This window comes from Lynx rufus, unplaced genomic scaffold (genome assembly GCF_022079265.1).
Source record: "Lynx rufus isolate CCGP_SWC_20201006 ecotype Redwood Valley unplaced genomic scaffold, mLynRuf1.p SCAF_26, whole genome shotgun sequence".
Taxonomy (NCBI): Eukaryota; Metazoa; Chordata; class Mammalia; order Carnivora; family Felidae; genus Lynx; species Lynx rufus.
In genome coordinates, this window is record NW_025814841.1 from 4,413,288 (window position 1) to 4,424,259 (window position 10,972).

Here is a 10,972-nt window from a genome sequence, read left to right on the forward strand (position 1 = left end):
AGAGAAATCACATAGAGTGGCTTTTTGTCCAAAACAGGTGAATAAATGACTCTTTTTTTTTTTCATTCTCAGGATGAGATTTACACTGTCAGACTTGTACTCCAGTTTTGTGGTATTCTACAATCAAGTCACAACTAGAATGAACGTTGTCAATGCCTTATATGAGGCAGAATCGGAGTGAGGAAGGCAACTCCCGTGATCTGGTAGACACAGAGGGGTGCCGCCCAGATCCCCCTTCAAGGAGGTATGTGCTGTCTGGCTGGGGGGGGGGGGGGGGGGCGGGGGAGTGCAGTCAGCAAACAGCCCGGCCGTCAGCTCCTTCTTGGTGGGTCTCAGCTGCCTAAACGGCCTCGTGCAAGGTCATGCCCTTCCCAGGAAAGCCTGAGTCCAGTGGCTGAGGAAAGTGGGGGGTATTAAAGCCTAACTGTTTCGACCTAACTGGGGAAAGCATGACAATAAATGCTTGCTCCAGATTGTCCTGTTGGGTTGCTGAAGCCTTTGTTGGGTGGATGTAACAGTTAACTTCTTCCCCAAAGCAGTCCTGCTTCCTCTCACATCCTTTTACGGGTGTTCATCTCTGACAACCATCTTGCACCCCAGACTTCCAGAGACTCTAACCTGCGGCCATCGGTGCTGGGCGTGGTCCCAGAAAGCAGGCGACAAAGTGAGGGTTTGAAAGTGGATCACACACCACCAGGCTGGCCGTGAGGCCCCCATCGCTGATGGTAAGTAGAGTCCAGATGCTGCTAGCACCGGCGGCCATTCAATTGTTACATCTCCCAGGGCGGGGGGCTGGGGGGTGGGGGGTGATTTGGGCACGAGTACCAGGAGAAGCCAATGCACTAGGGGGTGCAATGTATCAGGTATTTGAAACTTGGAAGGAAAAGGTAGATATAAGGATAATTGGATTGGGTGGCTATGGCTAAGTCCCACGGATGGCTACAGAAACTTAAGGAGCAGCTGAGGGTGAAAACCATGTATGAAATCCAGGCGTGAACGCCAGAAGGCTCTCACTGGATATTCACAGATGCACCTTCAGACCTGCAATGGTGGGAGAAGAAAACATTTTGGACTCTTCCAGCTAAGAGACTGGACTTCATAAAAAATTAAAGCAGGCCCATGTCAAGAGAGGGGACTAGGTTAGAAAAACCTTTAGTCCTAACAGATGGAATGGAGACATCTTGGTAGATGTCCCCAAAGATTTTCACATCTCACCGTCTGAACTTCCTAGGCCGTTGGCCACCCGAGAACTGGCATGATGGGCACATGAATGGAGAGGCCACCGTGACAGAGATGGAGGCTGAGAATATTTCCAAGGGCACATAAAGGCAGTTCTTGCCTTGCACAGTAGTGCGGGATGGTGAAAATGACCAGGCACCCTGAAACCGTGCAGTGTTAATAATCAATGGGGAAGGGGCGCCCCGGGGGGCTCAGGCGGTTAAGCCCCTGACCTCAGCTCAGGTCATGATCTCATGGTTTGTGAGTTTGAGCCCTGCATGGGGCTCTCTGCTATCAGCACAGAGCCCACTTCAGATCCCGTGTCTCCCTCTCTCTGCCCCTCCCCAACCGTGCATGTGCATGCATGTGCACACAGGTGCGTGCGTGTGCACACGCGCACACACGCGCACATGTGCTTTCTCTCTCTTCTGTCAAAAATAAACATTTTAAAAAAATCAGTGGGGGAAAAATGATGATCATTCTGCGACTTTAAAAACGTTTTGTCAAAATATTAAAAACCGTTTTACTGTTGGTTATACATGTATAGGGAAACAAAAAAAAATAGTACGACTAATATTCTGTTAGTCAACTATGACTGAAAACATGAGAAAGTCTGGAAATTAGTGGTTTATTCCTGTATAAGTAAACTTAGCAACAAGAGTTTGGACAATGTTTACCATCTTGTATACTTTTCTATATGGAACGAGCATCTCTTTTATGCCTCTGTGGAGAACTGTTGTATTCCTTTCTAAGTCTGGATCAGTTTCCGACATTTTATGCTTTGCACTTTCCACGAAATTGAACGGGAATGTCATGAGAATTTTCAAAGAGCCGCTTCCGCGTGAAGTTTCTGCCAGGTCCGCTTCCTCTGGGACACCTCCACTCTCTTGCTGCCACCTCGTTCTCAGTTCCGTCGCTACCTTTGGCCTTCACTAAGTTCCTCTGCTGTGCATCTAGAGGCTCCCAAAGGGCAGCTGGGGGCGTGTTCCCAGAGTCAGCTGTTTCTTCTATAATTCGTTTGACTCGAATTTCACTTCCAGCCTTATCACTGTGGGGATGCATTGCCATGCTTTCATCTCTTTGGCCAATTCCCTTTTTCGAGTATCCATCGTAGTCAACCATCACATGGGTAGCTTCGCTGGGAACCAGGTAACACAACTAGATGCTTGGCTGCCCGCCTGTGTGTGAACTGAACAAAGGTGGGCAGTGACCGGTCACCACCTGACTTTGAAAGAAGTGACGTGATCAGCACCGATCACGACATGCATCTTCTATTTACATAGTGATCGTTGGCCTGCAGAGCTAACATTGGGGTTTGCGCTCTGCACAGTTTGTACAGTTAATACAGTGTTGTAACAGATATTTGAACCGTGTTGTTGGGGGACCGGTGTTATTTAACTAAATCATGGTAACTGAAGTTTTGTGCGTATTGGAACCATGCAAAGCAAGGACTAACTGCACTTCCAAGACTGATGTAGCTACTGCCACTGTCCGACGTCCAATTTGCCTGCAACAGAGACCAATATTGAGCCCCTTACTCCTCAATGAGGCCAACTGGCCAAGTGGGGGCAAGTTGGCCACGTTGGGCCCCTTCCATTTTTGGAAAGGTCAACAGTTTGTTCCCACAGGACACATTTCCGGTACGAGCTTTCCTTTCCTCATCCAGCACCACTATCTGAGGGCTTACAGAGTGTTTGACCCACCAGTACCAGATCCCACGTTGGGTCAGACAGGGGAACTAACTTCACCAGAAAGGTGGGGCGGAAATGGGCCGTGACCGTGGGATCCGCTGACCGTATCACCCAGACGCCGCCAGCCTGATGGGGCTGGAGCAGCGTGTTGAAGACAGAGCTGAAGTGCCAGCTAGAGACATTACTCTGTGAGGATGCATCTTCCAGAGCACATCATGTGCCTTGAACCAAAGTCTTTAGGTAGCTTTGTATTCCCAATAGGAAGTGTAAATAAGTCCAGATGGCCTCACTTACCATCATTCTCAATGACCCACTTCTGAGGGACTTTGTGTTTCCTGTCCCCACATTGCTGGGCTTTGCAGGCTTCGAGGACCTCAGCCCCAAAGAGGATTCACTTTTTCCAGGGGACCCAGCAAGAGCGCATTGAATCATAAGCTACAGCCATTGCCCAAACACCTTGGGCTTCTTGTGTCCAGGGGCCAGCAGGCAAGAAGAGAAGTCACCATTGTGGCAGGGGTAATTGACCCTGATCATCAGGAACAGGTAAGGCTATTATTATGCAACGGGGCAGGGAGAAATTCGTGCCCGATCATGACTGTAAATTGACAAGTACAGGAGCCTGGCCAGAGAAGGAAATGGTGACCAGGGCTCAGGCCCCTCATTGATGGCAGTCCAGGTCAAGCCCCCAGGTAAGACTCCAAGGCCAGAAGAGCTGGTAACCGAGGGTGAGGGGGATCTACAACGGACAGTGTAGGAGGAAAATGATGTAGGTCAATTGTTGCCCCAGACCAATTGTAGAGATGGAGGCAGAATTTGTTTCTCAAAAAGTGTACCTCAAACAGAGAGGCCGCTGGAATCCTGGGGAAGCTGCTTTTTCAATGCCCATAAAGAATGGGTTCAAGCAGCATAAGGAGATGAAGGACATGGAGACGCCAGCCCAGGATCTCCCTTCAAAGAAGGCCTGAGGTGCAGCCCAGCTGCAGGAAGAGGGGTTCATGGATAGCCTGTAGCTGTCCTTTTCTTCAGAGCTGTCACAACTACAGACAGCCACGTCACCTGAGCTTGCACCTTTCTCTGGTGCCTGGTAAGGCAGGAGTATAGAGACCCAGTCCTTCCAGCCTGAGGCAGGACACTGATGGGGAATATGCGCTTCAGGGCTCCCCACCAGGCTAAAAGCTTGGGGCCGTATATCACAGTTCAACCTCTGCCCAATCCTGCTCCTCCCCCAACCCTTTTATAAGTATTGATCCCTAACAAACATCCCCCAAATGTCCTCCCATGCCTACTTCCACTTCTCCAACAGTAGGTGTCCATATCCTAAGAACTTTTTGGGTTAAACCACCTATCATGTAATTTTCATGTTTCAATCTTATTTTATAAGTAATTTAAGAGGGGAAGAAAGCTCTTAGTCCCCTAAATATACGATCTCCAGTAAGCCAGATTGCAGAGATCACTAAGTTGTGAACGATAATACTATTTATTTATACCATGTGTCACAATTTACGAAGCATTTTTATATTTACAGGGTTACTTGTTCCAAGTAGACATTCATGCACTAGGCAGATATCTGTATTCTTTCAAGAAAAAGACAAAAACAAAAAACAAACCCAAACTAAGATAAACTGCAGAATGTCTAGGCATAAATCCCAGAGCATATTCCCCACTTGTGCTCAAGGAGTAAATACAAGGTTATTCACATAAGTGAAAAATTGAAATGGTGAGAGGCTGGAACATTCCTAAATGCCCCTCAGTAGAGGACTAGATACAGTGTGATCTGATCATCAATTACAATACCATAGAGTTAGAACAGATGAAATATAATACATCATTTATAAACTACATCAAGTCTCAGTATAAATCTCTGAACATAATATTAAGTCACTGAACAGAAAATTTCAGAATATATATACTATGATATCATTTAAATAAATTTTTAAATAATGTAAAAACCATACTAAGCATTAATACATATATAGAATTTTTAAGTATTCTTATTTTATTTTTTTAATGTTTATTTATTTTTGAGACAGAGAGAGAGAAAGAAAGAGAGAGAGAGTGGGGGAGAGGCAGAAAGAGGGAGACACAGAATCTGAAGCAAGCTCCAGGCTCTGAGCTGTCAGCACAGGGCCACACGTGGGGCTCAAATTCATAAACCGTGAGATCATGACCTGAGCTGAAGTCAGACCCCAACCGACTGAGCCACGCAGGTGCCCCAAGTATCCTTATTTTTAAGTTTATTTTATTTTATTTTATTTCGGTAATCTCTACACCCAACATGGGGCTCAAACTCATGACCCTGAGATCAAAAGTCTCACGCTCTTCCGACTGAGCGAACCAGGCACCTCAAACTTTTTGAAGTATTTTTAAAAATTAAAAAAAGAAAAAATTTAGTGTTTACATATTTATTTTTGAGAGAGAGAGAGAAAGCCGGGGAGGGGCAGAGAGAGAGAGAGGGAGAGAGAAATCCCAAGCAGGCTCTGTGTTGTCAGTGCCTGATGAAGGGCTTGAACTCATAGACTGTGAGATCGTGACCTGAGCTGAAACCAAGAGTCAGGTGTTTAACCGACTGAGCCACCCAGGCGCCCCGTAAGTATTTTTAAAAAGACCGATTAGAGGGGCGCCTGGGTGGCTCAGTCGGTTAAGCATCCAACTCTTGATCTCAGCTTACGTCTTGATCTCAGGGTTGTGAGTTCAAGCCCTGCATTGGGAGGAGCTGGAGCCTACTTGAAAGAAAGAAAGAAAGAAAGAAAGAAAGAAAGAAAGAAAGAAAGAAAGAAAGAAAGGCACTGTACTCCCTGCAAGGCTTCAGGTGGTAAAGCATAAAGACACGGAAGGTCCCTTGCTTTATAGGAATTGTCCTTAGATTCAAGATACTTTTAAGGCGACATTGGGACCTGGCAAAGAAAGACCCCATTGAATCATGGCTGGTAAGTAAGCACAGCTTGATTTTTTTAACTTCCAGCTCTTTGCAGAGACCCATGATCCTCATTTCCCTTTCTCCAGGGCTAACCCACTCCTTCCCACGCTCAGATTTCTGATTCTAGAATACAACGTGTGCTCTGTGAAAGTCAGAGGCAAAGGAATGCCCCTCACACCCCAGCCCTTCCAGCCCCCCAGTGCCTTCCCATCCTCATCACAATGAGGTTTAGTTCTGGGGTTAAGCCCAGTGGCGGTGAGCACCAGTCCGCCTACCACTCAGCACTTGGGACAGTTTTAGGGGCCTTCTGTCTGCCACCCCCAGACTGTATAAAGACAACAGCTGGGTGGAGGCCCATGGAATCTTTCTTATAGAAAGGCATTTAATTGGAACGGGAGGTCCATTGAAAACCGACCCAGTGAGCAAGGCACGCACATGTTCATGGCTCTGGAGAGTGCCCACACCTGGGTTTCTTCTACCCTGTTCAGTGGGACTGAGCACTGAGCTCAGGGAGAAGCAAGAAGATACAATTTTATCCTTTCCTAGTCTGGACAAGGCAAGGAAAGACTGTCTCCATGCCTCCTCTGGTAAGACAGGGCTTAGCCTCTTTTTGCATGAACTGCTGATGAATGCAGTGTTGTAGGAGTACCCCAAACCTATTCCAAACTCTCCAAGCTTTGGCTCAATCTGATTTATCATTTTTGAAGTCCACTTAACAGTGTGTATTTCTTGCTTTTTATTTTTTTTTACCCCTGTTCTAACCAGAGTGCTTCTGAGTTGTCTCCCACTTCTCATAGGTTGAAATTATCCAGGCATCTGAGATCATCCCAGCTGTGAGAGTTTGCAACGTAGGGAACAAAGAGAGCAAAAAATATTATGTCAAAATATTTTACATATTGAATTTTAAAAAGCAATTATTTGAGGTTTTGAGACACTAATGTATTCTTTATACCAAGTTCAACCAAAGGGATCACAGACAGCAGAGAAGATTGTTTCGTTACTGAGAATAAAGATCACCTGTATTTCATAAGACTGGGACATTTGAGAATTAAGTAGACAGGCTTTGCGAAGCTCTTGGTAGTTTGCCTGGCTCATAGTAGGTGCTTAATAAACTCAGTTGGCATTCTGTTTTGCATGTACCATATTAAGTCTTCGGTGCAGTTTAAGAAGATTCCTGCTCTCTCTGAAACAGCACTTGTCACAGGTTCCAAGCAAATAAAATTAACTGGGGATTTGGTTAAATTGCAGATTCTGACTCAGTGGGTCTGGGGCGAGGCCTGGCAGTCCAAATGTCTAGCCCCCTCGTGTTGCTGATGCTGCTGGAATGAGATCCACTTGAAGTATCAAGGTTCTACCTCAGGCATTCTTGGAGTACCTGGCTGGCTCAGCCAGAAGAGCGAGCGACCCTTGATCTCAGCGTTGTGAGTTTGAGCCCCACGTCGGGTGTGGAGATTACCTTTTAAAAAAATGATCATTCCTACTTATCTGTATCTGACAGTTGTGAATATACTGTTTCATCCCATGTGCCTTCCTCGACCCCTGATCACCTATTCAGATCCTATATAACTTCCAAGGAGTACTTTAAGCTCCACTATTTCTTTTTTCAATTTTTTTATTACATTTATTTATTTTTGATAGAGAGAGACAGAGCACAAGTGGGGGAGGGGCAGAGAGAGAAGGACACACAGAATCTGAAGCCGGCTCCCGGCTGTAAGCTGTCAGCACAGAGCCCGATGTGGGGCTCGAACTCACAAACTGCGAGATCATGACCTGAGCCGAAGTCGGATGCCCAACCAACTGAGCCACCCAGGTGCCCCAGAAGCTCCACTCTTTCGATTAAGACTTCTTCCCAAATTTTTGCAACCCTAAATGATTAATATCGTCTTTGAAGCCCTGAATCAAATTTAATAAGACTGGAGAGGGGGGCCTGGATGGCTCAGTTGGCTGAGTCTCTGAATTCAGCTCAGGTGATGATCTCATGGTTTGTGGGTTTGAGTCCCATGTCGGCCTTTCTGTTGTCAGCAAAGCCTGCTTCAGATCCTCTGTCTCCCAATCTCTGTCCCCCCCCCAACTCATCTCTCTCTCTCTCTCTCTTTCAAAAATAAACATTAAAAAAATTTTTTAAAAATTAAGACTGGAAAGAGATTGGGTAGTTAACCTAAAAATTTGGTTAAAGTGGGAATATAATTTAAATATACTGCTTTACACTTTTAATAAAATCATCTAAAATCACCTTGTTGACCAAGTTTTTTAACAATTAAAAAAAAATTTTTTTAATGCTTATTTAATTTTGAAAGAGAGAGACAGAGCATGAGCGGGGGAGGGTCAGAGAGAGAGAGAGAGAGAGAGAGACAGAACCCGAAGCAGGCTCCAGGCTCTGAGCTGTCAGCACAGAGCCCATTGTGGGGCTCAAACCCGTGAACCGTGAAATTGTTACCTGATGCTTAACCGACTGAGCCACCCAGGCGCCCCTGACCAATGTATTTTTTCATGCGAGGCCTAGTTCTTTTGTGCAAGTAGGTTTCCCAATGGTAGAGATTTGGAACTTTGCACGTATCAGTACTAGGTAGGAAGTTGTTCCTGCTACAGTGTCCTCGTCTTTACCTACCCTATGGATCACTACTGCTCTCCCTGAAGCACTATTTTTTCTTATTCTGTCTGCCTGTGCCAGTGCTAACGTCGGCATACCCCGTGGTTCTCAAAAGCTTACCAGCATGGATTTGGTCTGTGTCAGCCATATTGCTTAGTCAGATGTATATGTGTCCTGTTTTTAAAATACAAATATATTCCTTTCTTTAAGTCTTTTAAAAAATGTTTTATTTTTGGGGCGCCTGGGTGGCTCAGTGGGTTAAGCGTCCAACTTCAGCTCAGGTCACGTTCTCACAGTCCGTGGGTTCGAGCCCCGCATCGGGCTCTGGGCTGACGGCTCGGAGCCTGGAGCCTGCTTCGGATTCTGTGTCTCCCTCTCTCTCTGCCCTTCCCCTCTTGAGCTCTGTCTCCTGCTCTCTCTTAAAAAAAATAAATAAACAGGGGCGCCTGGGTGGCGCAGTCGGTTAAGCGTCCGACTTCAGCCAGGTCACGATCTTGCGGTCCGTGAGTTCGAGCCCCGCGTCGGGCTCTGGGCTGATGGCTCAGAGCCTGGAGCCTGTTTCCGATTCTGTGTCTCCCTCTCTCTCTGCCCCTTCTCCATTCATGCTCTGTCTCTCTCTGTCCCAAAAATAAATAAACGTTGAAAAAAAAATTTAAAAAAAAATAAATAAACATTAAAAAATGTTTTAAATGTTTTATTTTTTGAGAGAGAGAGAGAGAGAGAGAAAGCAGAGAAGGGGAAGAGAGAGGGGGACAGAGGATCCAAAGCAGACTGCGTGGACAGACTGACAGCAGTGAACCCGATGTGGGACTCGAACTCACGAACTGCAAGACTCTCAACTGACTGAGCCACCCAGGTGCCCCTTAATATAAATATTTTCTTTTTTTTTTAATTTTTTTAAACGTTTATTTATTTTTGAGACAGAGAGAGAGCATGAACAGGGGAGGGTCAGAAAGAGGGAGACACAGAATCTGAAACAGGCTCTAGGCCCTGAGCTATCAGCACAGAGCCCGATGCAGGGCTCGAACTCACGGACCGAGAGATCATGCCCTGAGCCGAAGTCGGACGCTCAACCGACTGAGCCACCCAGGCGCCCCCATAAATATTTTCTTAAAAGGAAATTAAAATGAGTACGCTTACCTTTCAAAAAAAACAAACAAACAAAACAAAACCAAAACGTGTTCTGCTTCGTCTTTCTTACACAAATCATCCCTATTACATATTGTTTAATTGTTTTGGATCTGACATTTTTTCCCTCAAATTTTCACAGATTTCCCGGCCATACCGAATTTGACCACATTTTTAAAACGACTTGCCTTAGCTTATTTAACTTGTTCCATAGATATTGCAACTCTTTCTTTTTGCCCCCCAGAATTCATTGGTTTCATTATATTTAAGTTAAATTAGGGAGTTGCAAGAACAAGTACAAAAACAGAGCTGGAAACAAATACAACCGACTGGTGGGAGTATGATTCATCTGTGAGAGAGGAAGTGGAGGAGTGGGACCTGTGGTAGGCTGAATAACGGCTCCCCAAAGACGCCCCTCTCCTAATCCCAGGAACCTATGAATGTTACCTTATATGGCTATGAAAATTAATAAAGGGAAACCTCGCTTAAAATAGAGTCAGGAGACCACAAGGGGGAGCCCTCAGGCACTACCACTTGCCATCGAGTACAGACCCTCAACAGAAGAAGCTTACCGAGGACCTCAATAGGAAGAGAGGCATGTTGCCACTTGATATGACTTTACTAACGCCAGCAAGAGGAAGGAAGATTTTTCTCTTTGCCTGGCAACAGCCCAGACAATGAGAGACAGTCACAACTCAGCCAATGAAAAGCCACTACAATTTGAGCTCTGAATTTATCCCTACGGACTTTTTGTTTATAACAGTCTTCCCAGCTTGCCCCTTTCCTCTATGAAAGAGTATTCCTTGGGGTGCTTGGGTGGTTTAGTCGGTTAAGTGTCCGACTTCAGCTCAGGTCATGATCTCACGGTTCGTGAGTTCGAGCCCCGCGTCGGGCTCTGTGCTGACGGCTCAGAGCCTGGAGCCTGCTTCGGATTCTGTGTCTCCCTCTCTCTCTGCTCCTTGCCTGCTCGCACTCTGTCTGTTTGTCTCTCAATAATAAATAAACATTTAAAAAAAAATAAGAGTGTTCCTCTTCTTGTTCTGTGGACTTTGCCTATGGCTTTAGCTATAGCTATAAAAGCTATGGCTTGCTTATTCTGAGTTGCAAATCCTTTGCTATTCTCAACTAAACCCATCTTGCTGGTAAAATAACTGCGATGAAGAGAAGGATTTTGAGATGGGGAGATTTTCCTGGACTGTCTGGATGAGTCCAACATAATCTCTTATAAGGGTCCTTGTAAGAGAGAGGCAGGAGGGTCCGAATTGGTGGCACAGTATGTCACAATGCAAACAAGAGGTCAGAGTGACAGGAGGAAGGAGGCAGTGAAACAGAACACAGAAGCTTTCCGGAAGCTGAAAAAGGCAAGAGAATAGATTTTCCCCACAGAAATTCCAGAAGGAATCAGCCTGGCTCGCACCTTGACGTTAG

The 10,972-nt window shown here is 45.8% G+C and overlaps 1 long non-coding RNA gene across 1 annotated transcript; it reads left to right on the forward strand.

The window, feature by feature from the left end:
* Positions 1-607: 607 nt before the first annotated feature.
* On the forward strand, positions 608-7,487 carry LOC124519074 (uncharacterized). The gene is made up of 3 exons (XR_006963982.1): positions 608-725; positions 3,272-3,452; positions 7,075-7,487. It is a non-coding gene; the product is annotated as an uncharacterized LOC124519074 (long non-coding RNA).
* Positions 7,488-10,972: the final 3,485 nt, after the last annotated feature.